Below are 22,039 nucleotides of genomic sequence, written 5' to 3'. Positions count from 1 at the left end.
ACCTATAACAAACCCATCTATTTTAGCGTGGGCCTAGTCTAATAAATTTACTATATAATATCATAAACCATCACGCAAATCAATAGCGCTATATGTCATACTTTTCTTTTTACAAAATATTTATATTATAATTGTCAATAAAGTTAATCTATTACATGTAAAACTTATTTCTTTTACGTTTCAACTAACTTAAATATAGATTAAATATCGTTTAACGGTTAGAGACTCTACTCATTCCATAACTTGCATAATTTAAGTAACAAAATGAGGTGTTTCATTTTGCATTAAAAAAAATAAATAAAAACAAATAATAATTGAGGTGTTTCATTTTCTAAAAAACACACCTCAAGAAACGTAATTTATGAGAAATAATTGTTTATCTAAGTATCTAACGGGTCAAAAGACTAGTTTGTCTAGTTATATTAATGTTATTCCCTAATAAAACTAGCTCATGCAATGTAGAGATTATTGAGGAGAGACATCTATCATCAAATTGTATTTGACATACAATAGCAAACTCTATATATAGCTATACCCATTTATAACATTAAATAACATTCACGTTAATTTAATATCACTTAAGTATGTAACTATGTTAGGAAATATTTGAATTAAAAGAAAAAGAAAGTGAAAAATAGGTTAAAATTTCTTTGTAGTATAAGAATCACCCACTTGTAAGAATTTATAAACAATTTGCTAATTAATCAACCATCTAATAGACATTTTGTAATTAAGGCAAAGAAAATTATAATGATTATTTTTGCTAATCATCGAACTAAACAAATTTGAGTTTCAAAGAAAAAACAACAAATTGATTCCATGCATTCTCAAATTTGATCTAGTACAAAAAGGAAGGAGAAAAGTAGAAGGGAAAAAGAGCTTATTACTCTATCAAACAATGGAGATTTCAATGCATTTACATGAACTCGTCCTATCAATTCTTCTTTTGTCATTGTGGCAAGTTCCTACCTTTGCTGCCCCTAAGGCAAGACTTTAGTTTAATGTGCTCCGTCCTATATTTTTTCGAAAGCTATTTTTAATTTACTCTATTCGTTTCTTATTTTTGTTGCTATTTTGAATTGGAGGGGATATTTAAGATCCAAACTTACATATTTATTTTCTAAATACTATGAAGCTAGTAACTCCCAAGTTATGGCTTATGCTACCTTTTGCTGAAAAAAATGGTATAGGTCACATGAGTGGGACTTATGAGAATGTAAATGGAAACAAAATTATCATATATAGAATGAAAATATGAATCTATATAATTTTAAAATGGAAATAAAATTATCATAAAATTATATAATTTTAAACAGTCACATATACTTACAATACAGTACATATTAATTACTCTATATACATATATTTATTATGAAAAAAAAAAATTAAGTGGATAATTGTGATTATCTTTTTACGGTAAATAGTTGGCCCTAGCAATGGTAACACGGATCCGCTTACTAGGGCGAGAATTGAACATTTTTCGCAGGTTGAATAGAGGCCTCCAACCACTAGGTTTAGCTAACCAACTGCAATCTTTTAATGAAACAAATAAACTTACACAGAAAAATCTTGATAGTAAAAATTTTATACATAACAAAAGATGGGAACAAGGACACTCATACATGATTATGTTATCTCTTTGAACTCGCTTATTCAAAATCACTTAATTGAAAACATACATAAGTACTAAATACGATAAGGAAAATTGACAATATATATATATTACTAAGGAATAAATAGATTTCCTTACTCTAGGTTTTTTTTTTTTTTGGTGGTACTCTAGGGTTGTTTAATTTAACATAAGTTATCATTAATCAAATACACATATTTCATATTTTTCATTAATGCAGCACTACGTTATCCATTTGGGATCTCACCATGCGGAACCTTATTTGTCAGCGAGCTCAGAGACTGTTACGAACTCACATCATGAATTGATTTCTTCTGTATTGGCAAGGTATATCATCAATATTATTCCTCATTTATTTAAATTTTCCCACAATATTATTTTAATGTATATTCTTAAATTGAATAGTGATTTCAACCCTTCAGAAAGGATTGTATATTCATATAATAAAATATTCAATGCCTTTGCTGCAAACCTTCATGAGGAGGAGGCCAACGAGCTCGCAAGTAAGACATAGAAATATATAATAAAGATATTAGAATTTATTGTATACACCTAGGTGTGGTGTACCTTACATCCAACTAATTTATGGTTAGTTTTTGCTCTTCATTTGACGATAAAATGAAAAACAATAATCAAAATGAGAATAAATAATCATGGGTGTATGGTACACCCCGTTGTTTATAAACTCTCGAAAGATATATGTCTGTTTAATCTAATCTTGTCAGCTTGTCTAATAATGCACTCGTATTATCTTATGAACTTATATAGTGTCCACTTCACCCTAATTGTATCTTATTGTTAAAGGACCATCTCAACCAAAAGTTTAAGCTGATGGTTGAGGCCAAAGAATATGTTTTATACTCTATCACGCCCCCTCACACGAGAGCCCATTTGGGCTAGAAGTGTGGATGCAGCATGGGCCCTCCTCATACCCAGCGCTTAATATTCCACTTGAAAGTGGGGGGTGGATAAGATTCGAACCCGTGACCTTTATGTCACGTTGGCTCTGATACCATGTTAGATACTGTAAACTCCTCCGATTGGAGTATTTTCCATTAATCAATATATATAGGGTTACAATCGTGAGTCTTAATCATGTTAGGAATCTCAAAAGATATTTACAAATATTCACAAAATATATCTCCTACTATAACAGAATAACTAGAATATCTATCGTATATTCTATCACACCCCCGCAGTCGTAGCGGGAGGAGGGCGTACGCTGAGACTGGATCTGAACTCTAAAAATAGTTGTCGAGGTAGGCCTTTTGTGAAGATGTCTGCAAACTGATAACGAGATGGAACATGTAGGACCCGTACTTGCCCCAACGCCACCTTTTCTCGAACGAAATGAATGTCCATTTCGACGTGCTTGGTGCGTTGGTGCTGTACGGGATTATGAGATAAATATATTGCACTGACATTATCACAATAAAAAATAGTAGCCTGTCGGAGTGGACAATGTAACTCCAAAAGAAGATTACGTAGCCAACAAGCCTCGGCAACAACATTTGCGACGCCTCTGTATTCTGCCTCTGCACTTGATTTAGAAAGAGTAGGTTGACGCTTTGAAGACCAGGAAATAAGATTGTCCCCAAGAAAACAACAATATCCTGAGGTCGAACGACGGGTGTCCGGGCACCCGCCCCAATCAGCATCAGTATAAGTAATCAAGTTTGTAGGAGATGAAGGATATAAGTGTAACCCGTGATCAATGGTACCCTGAATATATCGTATGATGCGTTTCAGAGCATCATAATGAGCCTGTCTGGGATCATGCATGAATAGACAAACCTGCTGAACTGCATAAGTAATATCAGGGGGAGTAAAAGTAAGGTACTACAAAGCACCTGCAAGACTGCGATAGAGTGTTGGATCATGAAACTGAGGGCCAGAGTCTGCACTGAGTTTGGATTGAGTATCCACTAGAGTTGCCGCAGGTTTACAATTGGCCATACCTGCGCGCTCTACAATTTCCTGTGCATATTTTTGTTGTGAAAGAAACAAATATGATGGAGTACGGGTAACAGCAATACCCAGAATAAAATTCAAAGGACCCAAGTCAGTCATAGGAAAACCATTCCGTAAGTGAGAGATGACATTCTCACGAAGCCGATCAGAAGAAGTAACCAACACAATATCGTCAACATATAAAAGCAAATATGCCATATCATTCCCATGCCGGAAAATGAATAGAGAATTGTCACTCTTAGCAATGACAAACCCCATCTGCAAAAGATAGTTAGCAAATCACTGATACCAAGCTCGTGGAGCTTGTTTAAGGCCATAAAGAGCCTTGCGAAGTCTGCAAACATAACCTGGAAATTGCTTGTCAACAAACCCGGGGGGTTGATGCATGTAAACACACTCATTAGTATCACCATGTAAAAAGGCATTTTTTACATCAAGTTGGTGAATAGACCACTTACGAGCCAAAGCCAAACTCAACACCGTGCGAATAGTGGCCGGTTTAACAACCGGGCTAAAAGTTTCATCACAATCAACACCTTCAACCTGTGACCTGCCATCACAAACTAGACGAGCTTTGTGTCTTTCAAGATCACCATTAGCATTCAATTTATGTCGAAATAACCACGTGCAATTGACAATATTCACCCCCGTTGGCCTAGGAACCAAATCCCATGTCCCCGTTTCAATTAAAGCACCATATTCATCACGCATCGCTGCATTCCAATTAGGGTCAGTAAGAGCTTGTTTGTGATTTTTAGGTAAAGGAGAATGGGCCATAGTGGTGCTAGAAGTGGAAATGGTTAGGCCATACTTAGGATTGGGTTTAAAAATCCCATGCTTGGATCGAGTTTGCATCTGTGGGGAGTTTGGAGGTGGTCTAGTAGGCGTAATTGGCGTGAGGCCTCGAAGAGGAGGAGGGGTATATGTGTTTGGGCTTGTACGTGAAGGAGGAGAGGTTTGGATGGGTGTGTTGGGCTGTGAAGTTGATTGGGCCGAGGAAAGACCAGCAGGTGCTGGGTGTGCGCTGGGCTGGGCCTGCTGTGCGTCTGGCTGGGGCGAAGAGAAACCAGCGCACGCTGGGCTTGTGTAAGGCAGAGAAGACCGCAAGTCTGCTGCGGGATTTTGGTGTGGGCCGCAGGTCTGCTGCGGTTTAGGCTGCCTATTGGGTATGTGCATTATATTTTGAAGGTGAAACATAGGGGATGGATCACTATTGCTCAAAAAATCATAATCTGTGGTGCAGAATTGTGTGATGTTTCGATATGGAAAAATATGCTCATCAAAGGTCACATGACACGAGATTATAATTTTATTGGTGGAGAGATCTAAACACTTGTAACCCCTATGTTCGGACGGATACCCAAGAAATACACAAGGTGTGGAACTGGGTGCTAACTTATGCTTGGCTGTAGCAGAGAGGTTAGGAAAACAGAGACACCCGAAAACTCGAAGGTGAGTATATGATGGAACTATGCCAAATAAAGCTTGAGCAGGAGTAATTTTATTGAGTGTTTTTATAGGCATAAGGGTTAACAAATAAGTGGCCGTTTCAAGGGCATGACTCCAAAAAGGAGGTGGGAGAGATGCATGAGATAGGAGAGTGCGTTTAATATTATTAATCGTACGAATCATGCGTTCGGCTTTTCCATTTTGAGATGATGTATGTGGACATGAAAAGCGAAAAACCAATCCATTTTTGACACAGAAAAGTTTGAACGGGTCATTATCAAATTCGCGACCATGGTCACTTTGAAAGGATTTAATGGGACGTTCAAATTGAGTGAGCACATATTGTCGAAAATTAAGAAAGGTTTGAAAAGCTTGAGACTTGTAAACAAGAGGAATTGTCCACACATAATGAGTGTAATTATCTAATAAGACTAAATAGTATTTATGACCTTTATCACTACGAATGGGAGAAGTCCACAAATCAGCATGAATAATATCAAACGCAGAAAAGGTAGTACTATTAGAATTATTAAAAGGCAAACGAACATGTTTTCCCAATTGACAACCTACGCATAAATTAGAGTCGTGCTCCTTATTACAATCAATAAAAAATTTTCTCCTAAGAAAGCTTAAAGTGGGTGCTCCGGGTGTCCTAAGCGATTGTGCCATGTGGTTGGAGATAAGGCGGTGAGTGATGTAGCTAGACAGGTGGATGGTGTGTTTGTGACTGGATAGAGGTCCCCCATGCTATTACACCTGGCTAGAATTCTCCCCGTTCGTAGATCCTTCACAGAAAAACAACTTGGATCAAATTCTATAGACACAGAATTATCATTGGTAAATTTACGAACAGAAATTAAGTTTTTAATAATTTGAGGAGCTAAATAAACATCACGAAGGGCAAGGGATTTATTAGCAATGCTAGAATGACCATAACCCGTAATTGGAATGCGATGACCGTTTCCTACTTGAATATGATTATTTGTGCTTAAATTAAAAAGGGGTAAGAGATTACCAGCATTATTGGTCATGTGGGAGGTTGCACCGGAATCCATATACCAAGCCGGGTCATAGTTCTGTAATGCCATCGTAGCAAAAACGTTCCCGAGGTCCGTGGGTGTCATACCCGAATTGGGGTCGGAGCCTTGAGCATAACCGGGCTGCTGAAACTGCTGGTAGGTGTAAGCTGTTGGGCTTGGCCCAACATGATAAGCGGCAGGAGGCCTAGCAGATGGAGCATTATACCCAGGCCGTTGCATAGGCCATTGTTGCTGTGGGTATGGGCACGGGGCCTGGCCCCATTGTGGTGCCCCTGGGCGTGAGTGTGCTGCGGTGGACCATCCCATTGAGGTTGGCCCCACTATGGCGCCTCTTACTGTGGCTGGGGTTGCTGCTGCTGTTGCGGGCCTCTACCGCGCCCACGGCCGCGACCACGACCACGACCACCTGAACCTCCACCTCGACCTTGTGACTGCCCTTGCTGTTAGTGAGAAGAAGAAGCGGCCGCCTGCTGTGTGGGACTGCCAGATTGCACGACAAAGGAGGAAGGTGTTGCAGAATTGTCGTTGGCACGACGTGATTCCTCAAGCAAGAGCCTAGATCTTGCGGTTTCAAACAGAGGTAAAGGATCCGTTTGTTGAATCATAGCAGCCACCGTGTCAAAATCAGTATTTACGAGCCCCGAAACCAAGCAAATCACCAATTTTTGCTCCGACACCGGTTGATCAACATTGGCCAATTGATCCTTTAAATTCTTCAATTCACGACAATATGAAGAAATATCTGGAAAATTTGAGAGATGTAAGGCGTTGAACTGATTTTCAAGATAGACGGCTCTTGCAGTTTTATTACCTTGAAAGATCGCCTTGAGTTTGTCCCAAATCTATTGAGCCGTAGCTCCTTTCTCTATGACTGTTTCAAGCAAATCCTTGGAGATTGTGCTATACATCCAGTTCTTGACAATGAAGTCAAGTCGTTTCCACATCTCTTCCGATATATCCGTCGGTTTATTTGTTTTAGAGTCAATATGATCAAGAACATTATACACGTGTGCATGACACTCAAATAATTCAATCCAAATGGAATATTGAACTTTATCTCGATCAAGAATAAGAGGAAGGACATTCTTGATATTATTAACACCCAAAGCAGGGTGATAATCAGAAGAGGAAGAGGATGATGGATGCTCGTCATCTTTGCCCATATTTGCAGTGAGAAATTAGACGCACCAAAAATAAACTAGAGTAAATATTGGGAAAAGTAATTAATTGACAAAGAAATCAATGAATTTCGGTGGAAGAGTGATAGCAGGTGCACTAATGAAGAATATGCCGTGGAAAAGGACAAAGATGGTGGCATAAACAAAACAGAAAAAAAATTTGCGGAAGGTAGATCGTAACCTAAAGCTGTGATACCATGTTTTTTTTTTTTGGTAAGCAACAAAACTGATTAGATTAGAATACCAAAGTTAATGGTCGTAGCCAACTTACAAAAACAACACACCATAACTACGGTGGTTGAAACTGAGGGAATATCACCCTCCCCTAAGTTAATACGTTCAGGATTAAGAAGTTTTGGTCCAAAATGGACATTTGAGTTGTTACAGATCATATTATTAGCCACATCTGGCCTTAGAATAATTACAAAATGTCCCAAAATACTCCTTTGATTAGACAAACTAATGGTAGTTCGCTGTAGACCCAACATGGCTTGTCTGGCCACCAAATCTGCTTCCCCTACTGCTTGCCTGGTTGTCTTGAGCAGCTTTACCCTTCCTCCTGTTCCCACCAGGTCCCTGCACAAAGCATAATAGTTTTCCATTTCATCAGCACCCACAATAGACTTTAGGATTCCCTAGATAGCTCTAAGGCAATATGAGAATATGACTGTAGTCTCCCAAGCTTCCCAACTAGACCAGGCTGCAGCAGCAATGATGGCCAAAGTTTCAGCCATCACAGCCGATGTAGCAGTACAATGAACAGCAATGCCCTTGACCCATTTGCCCAGTCTATCTCTACATATGCAAGCAATGGTGGCATCAAAAGAATTTGGTAGAAAAGAAGCATCCACATAAATGTTATGATCTTGCAGATTGTCCTGAGATGGCAGATTGCCATGGATAGCCTTAGTTAGAGTAGGTGCACCCTTGAGGATAAGTTCACTACATAAGTGTTTGACAGAAGTCACCCATTTATCAGGAGGAGTTGCCTTTTTGTTGAAAACCCAATCATTCCTTCTTAGCCAAAGTCTCCATGTTAGGACAACAAAGCATTCATTCCAGGGGAGGTTGAAGAGGGGGTGGGTGAAATTACTTTTTAGTTTTTCCTCCCACCACTCAGATGAAGTCAGATGAAGGCCAAGACTCGGAGGGTTGATAATGTTCCAGATCTCCCTAGCTCTATTACAGTGTCTAAGGATATGCAAGCAAGTTTCACTGATGGAGGGACAGAAAGGACAGGAACCTAAGGGTATTATGTGTCTATAGTTGAGATGGGCAGCAGTGGGCAGCCTATCCCAAAGACATAACCACAGGAAAAACTTCGCAAGGGGGGGGGATATTTAAATCCCAGAATGTATGGTTGAAGGACTTTGATGCTTGAGCCTTGTGAGTAGAGTCCCAGAGGTAGTTGTAAGACATTGAACTGTCAAAGAAGCCTCCTCTCCCAAGGGAAGAGAAAATAAAGTCCTCGCCATGACAAGGAATGACAATAGAGGAAAGATAGGTAGCAAAGTTTGGAGGGATCATAGGGAAAGAATTAAGAATATCATCTTTAAGTTTACCATTTTGGAAATAAGAAGAGACAGTTCTTTCAAGCTCATTCCTAGGTAAGGGGCCATAGAAAGAAGCTCTAATAGGTCCTAACCCAGTCCAGTTATCCTCCCAAAAGTTACAGCTATCCCCTTTACCTACCCCCCACCGAGTGAAGTGAATGAGAACATCCCATCCTTTCCCAGCATCCTGCCAAATGTGAGAACCTTTATGGAAAGGAGTGACCAAAGATCTACTACAATACTTTTCCCTAACAATAGTGGCAAAGAGGTTGTTTGAATTCTGTAGTTTCCAACACAACTTAGCCATTGATACTCTATTTTGGAGAGAAGTGAGTCCGAAATTTATACCCCCCTCCCCTTTGTCTAGAACAGCAGAGTTTGTCCCATGCAATGAGAGGAATTTTCTTGGTTTCAGGGGTGGTCCCCCAGAAGAAATGAGAGCACGCCTGGTCAATTTGGTTTGTTATGGTCTTAGGCAAGCAGATAGTCTGCATGGAATAAGTAGGGATGGAGGAGAGGGTTGACTTAATTAATATGGCTCTACCAGCCTTAGAAAGGTGCTTAGCTTTCCAGCTACTAAGTTTATTCTAATTTTATAATGATGTGGTTTAATTGGGCTTTAGTGGGTCTTTTATCAGTGAGGGGAAAGCCTAAATATATACCCAGTTCCTGACTAACAGGGACACCTAAACTAGAGCTGAACAGGTCAACAGAGAAAGGGGAGGCATTCTTTGAAAAATAGAGTTTGCTCTTGCTACTATTCATGCATTGGCCTGACATGGCCCAAAACATATCAAGGGTGTCCTGAAGAGCAAGGAAGTTACCAGGGGATGCTTCTCCAAATAGGAGAAGATCATCAGCAAACAGGAGGTGGGAGATGGGAGTACTGTTATTTCTGAACCTGAAAGGAGTCCAATTTCCCTCAGAGCAAGCAGATTCAATGAGGTGGGAAAGATAATTCATACAAATGATGAATATGTAGGGGGACAAAGGGTCTCCCTGTCTGATACCTCTAGAAGCAGGGAAAGGGGAGGAGGGAGAGCCATTAACCATAACCTGAAAAGAAGGGTTAGAGATACAGTCCATGATGAGGGATATGGAATCAAAGTCAAAACCAGTCCTATGAAGGAAGAATCTAACAAAGGGCCATTCAAGTCTGTCATAAGCTTTCTCTAGGTCAATTTTGAGGCAAAACCAGGCTTTCCTACCAGATTTCTTCCTCATAGAATGAAGGATCTCAGAGGCCACAATGTAATTATTTTCACAACCCCTGCCAGGAAGGAAGCTGCTTTGGTTAGGGGAGATGATATTATTAAGATAAGGTCTAATCCTCTGAACAAGGATTTTAGAGACTATCTTATATGAAGTGTTACACAAACTGATGGGTCTAAACTGCTTAATGGATTCAGGATCTTTCACTTTTGGAATCAAAGATATGATAGTCTTATTAGCCTCAGCAGGGATGGCCTTTGAAGAGAAGCAATCCTGACAGAACTGGAGAAGGTCAGACCAAAGAGTGTCCCAGTGATTTTGAAAAAAGAAGGGGTGATAGCCATCAAGGCTAGGGGCTTTGAACTTGCCCATAGAGAAAACAACAGAATGGACCTCCCCTAGAGAAGGCTGGTGAGAGACAGAGATAGAAGGATTGGGAAAGATCTCTTCAGGGAGGGAGGTGTCCTGGGAAGAGAAAAGAGAAGAGAAATATGAGGAGATATGATTGGTGAGGAGGTGATCAGGGATATCCTCACCAACAGGGGACTTGAGATTCTAAATTCTATTCCTTCTCCTTATAATGAGCACAGATTTATGGAAAAACCCAGTATTTCTATCCCCCTCAGCTAACCAAGTCACTCTTGATCTAATAGCCCAAAAAGCCTCCTCCTGTTTATAGAAAATGGCCAGGTTTGAAGTTAGATCTTGTTCAAGATCATGAAGGTAGGAGTTATTAGGCTCACTCTCTATAGCCCTCTGAGTTCCCTCAAGTCTTCTTAGGAGTCTAGTAATAGTCTTTTTTTGATTAGGAACATTATCATTGACCCAAGATTGGATTTTGGGGGTGATGTACAGAAGTTTTGAAGTGAGATTACCCTGTAAGGCAATCCAAGATGTATGAACAAAAGGGGCAAAGCCTGGTAGAGTTGGATCCAAGAGGTGCTTATCCAAGCCCTATCCAATCTTTGCAAAATCGGCCTTCTCTTTCTTTTGTTTGACCAAGTGAACTTGTTTCCAGAAAACCCAGTGTCAACCAATCCACAGTAATTCATGCAGTCTAAGAATTTATTTACTTTATTTATTTTAATGGGTTTACCCCCTAATTTTTCAAACTGACTTGTAACTTCAGTGAAGTCACCTATAAATACCCAGGGTAGGACCATATTATCACTCAAACGCATCAAGTCAGACCAAGAATCACATCTAGATTTAAATTTAGTACTAGCATAGATAGCTGAAATAAAGAAGGAAGAATTTTGTACCTTCACCACGCCATGGACCACATGACAGTCCCTGCTAACAGAGGTGAAGTCCATGTTAGCAGAGTTCCACAGCAACAGGATGCCACCCGACGCGCCCTCCGGCTCAGCAAGGTAGTAGCTATCAAAGGGTAGGTCCTTGATTATGTGTTGGGTGTGGGCTCCCCTTGCTATACCCCTCGTATTCCAGGCTACTATAATCATGGGTTCAGGTATCACACCGTCCTGAAGGAACTCCTTCCTGATTCTTTGGCTGGTTTCCCTGCCGAGAAAGAAGTATTTGCCGTTGTTGGAGCTGTAGAGGTGGTCGTTGCTTGGTTTGAACTGCGCTACCATCAATAGATCTTTGGATTCCACATCCTTTGTGCAGTTAGCTTTGATATGGAGTTGGCGGAATTCCATTTGGGTTTGAAGGATTAGGACTGCATTGGTTGCGCTTCCCAGGGTAATTTTGCTCCACTTTGAGGTCAATGTGAAGGTTTTCCTCGATTGAGGGAGGATCGGCGTAGGATCGGCGTAGGATCGGCTAGAAAGCCAACTGAGGGTGAAAAACCCAGGGGAGGTTCTGGATCTGCGCCAGTTTTAGCCACCAACGCATAAAGGCCTCCAAAACGGGACAGATTTGTCTTAGGACTTTGAGATCTAGGAGGTGAGTAGGATACATTACGCCTTCTGGTCTGGTTGCCATCATCAGTTCTTGATATGGTGCATCGACCATCTGGGGCTCGAGGAGGTACTGACTGATGGCTTTGCGAGGGATGGCTATCCACTTGGAAGGGGTTTTTAGGAAAAAGTTCATCTGATTGACTTCCCATTCCGGGTAATGAGGGATGGGAGGGTCTACGCACACATAGTCGTCCGGAGCTTGGATCGGAGGTTCCATTAGAACTGGTAGGGGTAGGTCCAGGGGCAGAGGATGAAAAGGTAAAATGTAGCGGGGGTTGGGTTGAGTTGACCTTCTGAGCTGATTGTTTAAGCGAAGTCGGAGGTGATACGACATTGAGCCGACCTCCTCCTCCGATGATTCGCTGCCGAACTGGAAGGGGCAGTAACCATCGCTGAACTGATCTGATCCGTTCGATGACACCATTTTTTTTCACAGTGGAAGAGCTTGGTTGAGACAGAGAGATTTTTGAGTTTAGGGTTTTGTTAATAGGGGGGACCAGATATAGAGAAGCAGAAGGGGGGACTAGAGAAGAAGGATTAGGATGTTTGTTAGATTCTGGAAGAGGAATGTCAACGGCTTGGATCTGAGAAAGGTGCTCCAACGGTTGAGATGAGAGAGAATTGGATAAAGATCCAACGGCTGTGTGCCCCAGATACGGCGCATTAGGGTTCGGATGTTTTGGTGGGGTAGAAATGTGATTAACGGTGGGGGTAGCACGAAGCACAACGGGCGGTTGAGATTGTGTTTTAGAGCTGGGTTTTGGGATGGGTTTGAATGTTTGCTGGTTGGGCTTTTTAAGATTGGGCTGGGCGTCTTTGAAATTCAAATTTCTAGATTTCTCCAGACCTTGGGATTTCTTTCCTGAATTAGAAATTTTGCGCTTTTTTGATTTTTTCCTTGAAACAGAAATCCACTCCCTCTGTTCCTGAATTGAATCAATTTCCATCTCTGAATCTTCCGACGCAACTTGGACAACCTCTTTGGGAGCAGAGGAGCTAATCACCGGAGATAGCTTGGGACAACTCTGTTTCCTATGGTCAGAAGCACCACAGTACGAACATAGAGGGGGAGCATCCAGATATGTGATTCTTTGGAAATAATTTCCAATCCAGAGACCTTCTCTTTTAGGCACATCCTCATCGACAATTACTAGAATCCGAGCATCTTGCATTCTATTCGATCTTAACAAAGCTAGATTAATTTTAACTAGTTTCCCAATTGCTTTACCCACTCTTTCCATAATTGAAACAGAGTGAAATTCCATGGGGAGTTCCAGGAGAGAGATCCACACTGGAAAAGCACTTAATTTCGCCTGAGAAGGTTTAAACCCCGGCGACCAAGGCTGCACGTGAATTAGAGTTTGACCAATGAACCAAGGACCCTTACTCAAGATCGATGATTGTTCTTCACTAGAGTGGCATTGCAAGTTACAAAACCCTTTGCCTAAGGTGATGAATTTCTGATCTGATTTAAGGTTCCAAGCCTTGGAAAGGGCCTGAAAGAGAAAATGAAAAGAGAAAGATTTCCCAATTGCTTTAAATGGAGTTAATCCAAGGGGACATAATTGGGGATAAATCCGATTCTAAAAGAGGGAGATGGATATGGCTAGTAGGGTCAAAAAGGTTTGAAGGAAGGGGTGAGGAAAAAGAAGACAGGAAAGCGGAGGGGATCGGAACACTAGGAGGTTGGTTAAGGGACTGAAGGAAGGTTTTCTTGTTAGCGGCGGCAATGTCGGGGGTGAGCTGCTGTTGACGGCTGTCCGGCGGTTTATCTGGCGGTTCGAAGGGGTTTACACTCTTTGTTTTACCACTCTGACTCTGACCCTCTCTCTCTAACATCTCTCTAACTTACCTGTTGTGATACCATGTTAGATACTGTAAACTCCTCCGATTGGAGTATTTTCCATTAATCAATATATATAGGGTTACAATCGTGAGTCCTAATCACGTTAGGAATCTCAAAAGATATTTACAAATATTCACAAAATATATCTCCTACTATAACAGAATAACTAGAATATCTATCGTATATTCTATTACTTATCTTATCGTTTTATTGCAGAGCACCCTAGTGTTGCATCAATAATGGAAAGCATGCCACTAAAGTTGTTAACAACTCGATCAGTGGATTTCTTAGGATTTCCAAATCAACGTAACAACTACAAAACTGATGAGTCCATTTGGGTGAAAGCAAGCTTCGGAGATGGCATGATTGTAGCAAACTTGGATTCCGGCAAGTACAAGTTTTACTTCTCTTACATGCATATTTCTTTATTTAAATATTTGGGAGCTTAAATTTAACTAATATAAGGTCATTCTATAATTAGCAACTTACATTATACTAGTATTAGGAAATAATAAAATTAATTGTACGGATCGGAATAACTATTGATACCCATGTTTAATAATTACTAGGACAGTAAAACCCATTTATTCCGTTTGGTTAGTATTTGAAATTAAAGTTCCCAACATTACACCTTTACTACGGGGTATAATTCACTATATATTTACAAACATGTAATAGAGAAAATATCATGAATAATGTCACCTATTTCCAGTCTTTCAAAAATAAAAACAACATTTCGATTATCCCAAAATAATTATACTTAATAATATGTGACAGGTGCGTGGCCAGAGAGCCAGAGCTTTTCAGATCAAGGCTTTGGCCTTGTTCCGAAAAAATTCAAAGGGGTTTGTGCAAATGAAAATGATCCAACATTCAAGTGCAACAGGTTGACAATATACTATTTCTAGTCCGTTAATAAAATAATACTTTTGCTGCTTCGAAATAATAATGTTTACAAGTTAGGTTTCAGCTTGTCAATGTATAAGACTATTTTTTTAAGCAGATTTGTGATGAACTAAACTGAAACAGTCTGAACTAAACTGAACTTGAACTTATTTATCATTATTAATAATTACTCCGTAATTAATTGGTTAATAAAAATTTCATGGAACAAAAGGAAATATATTATTATTTAGAGATAAAGCTAACTAATGGGTAATTAATTATAGGAAGCTTATAGGAGCAAGATATTTTTACTAAGGAATTATGGAACAAGGCAAGTTAAATAACTATATCTTCAATGACACATTGAGTCCTCGAGATCACAACGAAGGTCATGGCACACACACTCTATCTACAGCCGGAGGTAATATTGTCCCTGGAGCAAGCTGCAACGGATTCGCAAATGGTACCGCGAAAGGCATGGCACCAAGGGCACGCGTGGTTGCGTATAAAAACGCTTGGCATGCTACTGAAACGTTTCCATTCCAAGGCAACTCAATGGATTTACTAGCTGCTTTTGAATCAGCCATTGACGACGATGTAGATGTCATTAATGTATCGATGAGTCAGGATAATGATGATAATTATTTAGCTAGCAATGCGATTGCTGTTGGTGCTTTCCATGCTATGAAGAAAGGAATCATCACGGTTGCTAGTGCTGGAAATAATGGACCTATATCTGGGTCTGTTCAAAATGTAGCCCCTTGGTTGTTGACTGTTGCTGCTAGTACTATGGATAGAGAGTTTTCGGCTTATGTCAAACTCGGTAACAATCAGAAGATCAAGGTTCGTTAACTTATTCATTTGTTTTTTCCACGTATGGTAACAAATACTTCCTCTGTTTTTTTTAGTTAACATCATTTGAATTTTGGAAATTTTGTGAAAAACTACCTATTATAGTTCAGAATTTGCGAGAAACTAGCTATTAAAAAAAATGTTGTAATTGACTACCTAATTTTCGAAAAATGTTGTAATTTACTACTTTACGCCGGATTATGAAGGAGTTTGACCAAAGTTCTCCGATGTTGACTTGGTCACGTGATCATCACGTGACACTTAATGACCCTTTTCTTTCACCAAGTGTCACGTGACCAAGTCAACGCCGGAGAATTTTGGTCAAACTCATTCATAATCTGGCATAAAGGTAGTAAATTACAACATTTTAAAAAAATTAGGTAGTCAATTACAACATTTTTTTTAATAGGTAGTTTCCCGCAAATTCTGGATTATAATAGGTAGTTTTTCACAAAATTTCCTCCTTGAATTTTATACTATTAGAGAGGCTCTGATACCATATTAAACTCAAGAAAATATGGAGAAAATGGCTTGCCCTTCGTATTGATGTTAATCACATTAGGAAACCTAATTAGCCTAAAACTCCTAATAAGATAAACTTAACATAAATATAACCAATAAACCAACCCGGCTCTAATGCGCTTTGACTCGCTTTTGTGTTTATAGATACAATAAATTATATTAATGTGTAATCTTATTTGAATTGTTTCAATGTATATTTTATTAATAACCAATTTTTATAATTTTACAATGTTAATAATTAGAGATATTAATCATTTATCACATGCGTTGACAAGCGTGATAATAGAAATGTGTCAACTAAAAAATGGAGGAAATAATTTTTAGTTGAGCAAATGCATATTATTTCAGAATCTAAACGCATGCGTTGCGTGCATATAAAAATTTAATAAAGTGGTTGGTGTTCATACATTTAAAAATCTAATGCAGACATCGCATGCATACAAATCTAGTGATTATTATAGCAACTAATGTACGTTTTGAACGATTACAGGGAGTACGCTTTATGGATTTTAAGACAAATGACCCTAATAAACTCTATCCATTGATCAGTGGTGCAGAGGCTCGCAGTGCTATCGCTAATATCAAAGATGCGTGAGTTACATAAAAAGCGTAATTTGAGTTTGGTAAATAAGCAACCAAAATTAAACACAAGCATTGATATTAATTGTCATCATCCTTATATACTGTATTTATCTTTAGTACGGCATGTCATGTTGGAGCCCTAGATGCAGCGAAGGTGAAGGGAAAGATCGTAGTATGTCAAAATTCATACAATGAAGCCGGAAATATGGACAGTTTAAGAAGCGTGGAAGCTAAAAAAGCAGGAGCTGTTGGACTTGTCCTAGTAAATGATAAGGGCAAGGGATTTGGAGCTAGCCAACCTCATTCAATCGCCACCGTGACCATTAGCTATAATGATGGAGTAACTCTTCTTTCTTATATCAATTCTACTAGGCAAGTGTATTTATGCTTTTATTTGATTTATTTGATTACATTAAGCTAAGGATAGAGTCCTGATTTACTAATGATATTAGGTATATCTACCAAAAAATGTGCAAATTTATTGAAATATAGGTATGTATATCACGTTAAGATATACCTAATATGTAGTTCTAAGGGAGATGTATAACATTTTCCTTATTTTTATAAAGTGGAAACTTAACATAATAGCATATCCTTAGTAATTAAAGTCAAGATCATATCTAATTTAACAAGATTTGATTTTTGATTGCTCTAAAAAAATTAATTGCCCTAATGTAAATACGTGACAGGTCTCCAACAGCGTCAATGAGTGAAGGAACAACAATAATTGGAGTAAAGCCATCTCCCGTCATGGCTTCATTCTCGGCTAGGGGTCCAAGTAACATTACCAAAGGCATTTTAAAGGTTCATCACTACATTTATAATCTTCATAATCCTTGTTATCTCATACTTATCATATATTTCGTTCCTCAATTTCAAAGTAGACGATACATTTTTTTTAATCACAATTATCAATGCAAAATTCAACCATAAATAACTCTAATTTTCAATAAGTACAAAATTTTAAAAAGTTGAAATCAATAACTTAATACTAAAAGCGAAACCAGTGATGACACATGTCATTCACTGGTTAAAAATTTTCCCTCTATTTTTTCTTTCCTTTTTTTTTTGTGTTTTTTATTTTATTTTGTCAATTCTTCATGAAAATTATTTATAGCCTATAATATTCACCTAATGAAATATTCTTATATGTCTATATTTTTTTATATTAAGTAATTTTTGTAATTTTCTCCAATATTTCTACAATATTCTCATGCTAATATATCTATAATAATCTCATTCTAATATTATAATTTGGGAAAGCTTTACTTTTATATTAATCTCATGCTAATATTTTTTTATAAGAATATTTGATGTTTCATTATTTTCCTCACCTTACTTATATATCATAATAAAAACCTATGACTCACTCATTTTTAAGAATTTGATTTTTACATATAGAAAACTAAAGTTAAAGTTAACTAAACTTGTGTAAACCAATCTGTATGTCAAACTGTGTCAACAAAATAAGGACAGGATAGGGTATGTATATAGCATGGGTTCTAAATAATCAATAGACCCTATTTTTTATCCATATTTATAAAGTCTAACACATCAATAGCCTTAGAAATTTACATGCATCATTGTCAAAAAGAATCAATAACTTAATACTAAAAGCGAAACTAGTGATGACACATGTCATTCACTGGTTAAAAATTTTCCCTCTATTTTTTCTTTCCTTTTTTTTGTGTGTTTTTTATTTTATTTTGTCAATTCTTCATGAAAATTATTTATAGCCTATAATATTCACCTAATGAAATATTCTTATATGTCTATATTTTTTATATTAAGTAATTTTTGTAATTTTCTCCAAGATTTCTACAATATTCTCATGCTAATATTTCTATAATAATCTCATTCTTATATTATAATTTGGGAAAGCTTTACTTCTATATTAATCTCATGCTAATATTTTTTTATAAGAGTATTTGATGTTTCATTATTTTCCTCACCTTACTTATATATCATAATAAAAACCTATGACTCACTCATTTTTAAGAATTTGATTTTTACATATAGAAAACTAAAGTTAAATTTAACTAAACTTGTGTAAACCAATCTGTATGTCAAACTGCGTCAACAAAATAAGGACAGGATAGGGTATGTATATAGCATGGGTTCCAAATAATCAATAAACCCTATTTTTTTTCATATTTATAAAGTCTAACACATCAATAGCCTTAGAAATTTACATGCATCATTGTCAAAAAGAATCAATAATCAATAACTTAATACTAAAAGCGAAACCAGTGATGACACATGTCATTCACTGGTTAAAAATTTTCCCTCCATTTTTTTCTTTCCTTTTTTTTTTTGTGTTTTTTATTTTATTTTGTCAATTCTTCATGAAAATTATTTATAGCCTATAATATTCACCTAATGAAATATTCTTATATGTCTATATTTTTTATATTAAGTAATTTTTGTAATTTTCTCCAATATTTCTACAATATTCTCATGCTAATATTTATATAATAATCTCATTCTAATATTATAATTTGGGAAAGCTTTACTTCTATATTAATCTCATGCTAATATTTTTCTATAAGAGTATTTGATGTTTCATTATTTTCCTCACCTTACGTATATATCATAATAAAAACCTATGACTCACTCATTTTTAAGAATTTGATTTTTACATATAGAAAACTAAAGTTAAAGTTAACTAAACTTGTGTAAACCAATCTGTATGTCAAACTGCGTCAACAAAATAAGGACATGATAGGGTAAGTATATAGCATGGGTTCTAAATAATCAATAGACCCTATTTTTTTTTTCATATTTATAAAGTCTAGCACATCAATAGCCTTAGAAATTTACATGCATCATTGTCAAAAAAATGTTAATATAGCTATTGTTTTTTACGTTTATAAATGTAATTCTTTATTTATATATAATTGTTAAGTTAATGTTATAGTTTGTTAAATAATTTTATTAAAATCCGTGCATTGCACGGGACTTTAAGTAGTTTTGAATATACACATGAAGAGGATTCCAACAAGCAATTTCACTTGACTCTGTTTTTTTTTTCTTCTTATATAAATCAAAAAATTTAATCAAAGTAGAATTATTTCTGAATAATGTCAAAAGTCAAAATATATCATCTAATTTAAAACGACAAAAATATAATTTTACCACTGTATAATACTCCGTAATAACTATTTTTGTCATTTGATATTCTCATGTATCTATGCATGACATTGTCCATGTCCACACACAGCCTGATGTTACAGCTCCGGGGCTTGACATTCTCGCTGCTTATCCACCAACTATTGCAAAAATGCCATTTGTCATTATATATGGAACATCAATGTCAACTCCTCATGTCTCCGGCGTAGCAACTCTTGTCAAAAAGCTAAACCCAGATTGGAGTATTGCAGCTATTAAATCCGCAATCATGACTACTGGTACTTCCTCTAGCCCTATTTAGTAAGCTCAATCTATAACAACATTCAAGTATATTTTTATAAGATAACTCTTGAATACATAGCTTTATTTCTTATTATTTGCAACAAAAGAAATATTTTATATCACAAATAATACCCTTTATTACAAATAATAAAAAACGGATGTAGTAAATTATTTGAGGGGGGTGAAAGGGTAGTATGTACTCAATTGGATTGCAAGATACTAAGGTAATTGTGGATGTTATCACTTTTAATTAGAAATATATATATATATAAACTATGGGGTTACTTGTAGGTGTTACTTGTATTCTGGGGTTACTTGTATGAGTGTTACTGGTTTTGGTCGGGGTTACTTATAGGGTGTTATTGGTTTTGTCAGGGGTTAGTAGGTGTTACTCATATTTTGGGGTTACTTGTATGGGTGTTACTTATTTTGGTCGGGGTTACTTATAGAGTGTTACTGGTTTTGTCAGGGGTTACTTGTAGGTGTTACTTGTATTCTGGGGTTACTTGTATGGGTGTTACTGGTTATGGCCGGGGTTACTTGTAGGGTGTTATTGGTTTTGTCAGGTGTTACTTGTATTCTAGGGTTACTTATATGGTTGTTATTGGTTTTGATCAGGGGTCACTTGTAGGGTGTTACCGGTTTGGTATGGGATTTTGGTCTGGAGTTACTCAGAATATAAGTAACACATACAAGTAACCCCACGATACAAGTAATCCATACAAGTAACCTCATAATACAAGTAACACTCTACAAATAACCCATACAAGTAACTCCAAAATACAAGTAACCCTAAAATACAAGTAACCGTGCCGCACCATGTGGCTTGCCGCACTGAAAAACTTCTGATAAACTAAATTGGGACTAAAATGTGGTACGTTTAGTTTGTTTATACCTAAAAGTGGGAAGATTGCGTCCAATAGAGTACATGCATTTTAGACAAATAAAAAATTTATACGTATAGGATCATGTACGTTTAATTTAAACCCTAACTTTGATCAGTATTTAATGTAATTAATTCGTAATTATTAACAATACAGCAAGCCCCCTAGACAACAGAGGGATGCCAATACGTGATGAAGACTTGGTAAGTGAGGCAACACCATTTGCATACGGGTCGGGTCACGTAACACCCAACAAACCAATGGATCCTGGCTTGGTCTATGACTTGACCCTAAATGATTATCTTAACTACATTTGTTCAAGTACTAATCAGAAGAGTACAACCATGAAGGTGTATACCAACGACCCGTCTTATAAATGTCCACCCTCCTTAAATATCTTGGATTTCAATTATCTTTCCATAACTATTCCGGATTTTTCCGGCAATGCAATTGCTACTCGGAAGTTGAAAAATGTTGGACAACCAAGTACCTACACTTCAAAAATCGAAGCACCACCTGGGGTGTCAATCGTCGTGGAGCCTAATACTTTGGTGTTCTCTACAAAGAATCAAGAGCTGAAGTTTAAACTTACGTTCACGGCTGATCCTAACCGTCTTCCTAAAGATCATATATTTGGAAGTTTGGTTTGGTCTAACGCTAAACATGTTGTAAGAAGTCCTATTGTAATCCAGGCCAAAAAAATCTAAACATAGTTATTAGCCTTTTTATTTTTTTATTTATCATTCCCTATGTTGTATAGGAGGAATGAATTTAGTATGTGCAGTGTGTTATGTTTTCATTCTTAGAAGAAGTTTCTAGGGTTTTAATCTATGGAATAACTTTCCCTTATATAAGAAAATCACTTAAATTTTAATACGAAGTAATTAACTAGTGTATATTATTCCAGGCAATAACCTTGGTTGTTACTTTTCTTAACTGTTTGTTTGATGAGGAAATATTAAAGTTATGATGTGTCAAGGAATTGCATGATAAATACTTGAAAGCTTTTTAAAAATTTGGGATAAAAAAAATCATAATCATTCAGAGTTAGGGTTAAAAAAAACATGTGATACTTTCTGGTATTAGTATAGATGTGATG

At 37.2% G+C, this 22,039-nt stretch overlaps 1 pseudogene; it reads left to right on the top strand.

The window, feature by feature from the left end:
• Positions 1-898: 898 nt before the first annotated feature.
• Positions 899-21,802, top strand: LOC110723581 (annotated as a pseudogene).
• The last annotated feature ends 237 nt before the right edge of the window (positions 21,803-22,039 follow it).

The sequence above is a fragment of the Chenopodium quinoa genome, unplaced genomic scaffold (assembly GCF_001683475.1).
Source record: "Chenopodium quinoa cultivar QQ74 unplaced genomic scaffold, ASM168347v1, whole genome shotgun sequence".
NCBI classification, from domain to species: Eukaryota; Viridiplantae; Streptophyta; class Magnoliopsida; order Caryophyllales; family Amaranthaceae; genus Chenopodium; species Chenopodium quinoa.
This window is presented reverse-complemented; position numbering and strand designations above follow the sequence as displayed.